Source organism: Penaeus monodon, chromosome 22 (genome assembly GCF_015228065.2).
Source record: "Penaeus monodon isolate SGIC_2016 chromosome 22, NSTDA_Pmon_1, whole genome shotgun sequence".
Classification (NCBI taxonomy): domain Eukaryota; kingdom Metazoa; phylum Arthropoda; class Malacostraca; order Decapoda; family Penaeidae; genus Penaeus; species Penaeus monodon.
The window spans coordinates 22,170,205-22,170,944 of NC_051407.1; the positions used below are offsets into that span (position 1 = coordinate 22,170,205).

At 31.8% G+C, this 740-nt stretch overlaps 1 pseudogene; it reads left to right on the top strand.

Moving 5' to 3' along the window:
- Positions 1-740, top strand: part of LOC119587364 — a 10,089-nt pseudogene that overhangs the window by 6,975 nt on the left and 2,374 nt on the right.

Sequence of the window (740 nt, forward strand, 5' to 3'; positions counted from 1 at the left end):
GGGCCCTGTTGGAAGGTTTTGTTAAAGAAAAAAATTTTTGGTTGCCCTTTTTATGGAAATGCTTTGTCATCACAATTTACTTTTGGGTTTTTATATGTTTAAGTATTGGATTTATTAGAAAGTATAGGGAATTTTTGAAAGGGGGGAAATGTTATAGAGGGCAAAGAAAAAAGTTTTCATGAAAAAGTTTGGTTTTATTGTGAATTTGTAGTATATTTGGGGTATCATTTTTGTTGTTTTAAAGATGTAAAAAAAAATGGACAGTAATATTATTTAGGTATACACTTTTTTTTTTTGTGTAATAAAAAAAAACTTTCCGCAATTAAAAATAATATTTGACATTAGTATTATAAAGGCCTAATCATGTTTGTATTTTTTTCGATACAATGGTTTGCAGGGGTGCTGTGCAACATTGGACCATGTGGTCACTTTACCTGTAAAAAATTTTTGCATCGAAAAGTAAGAAAAAGGGTTATATTCCACCTTAGATAAGACGCATGGCCCCCTTTGTCCCTTGCAAAACGATGGTGTCACGGGTGCTGTGCGCCTTTTCCACATTGTTATTTAAACCTTTTTCAAGTCTTACATCAGAAGAGTAAGTACATTTTCAGCATGGTATATATTTGGGGTTTTGCTTGTATTGCTGATGGTTTTGCTTATGGATAGTCTGGGTAGTTTAAAAACATTGTTGTAGTAATGTTAATGTGTTTTTGGGTGCCAAAAAATTTTAACCTTTTGTT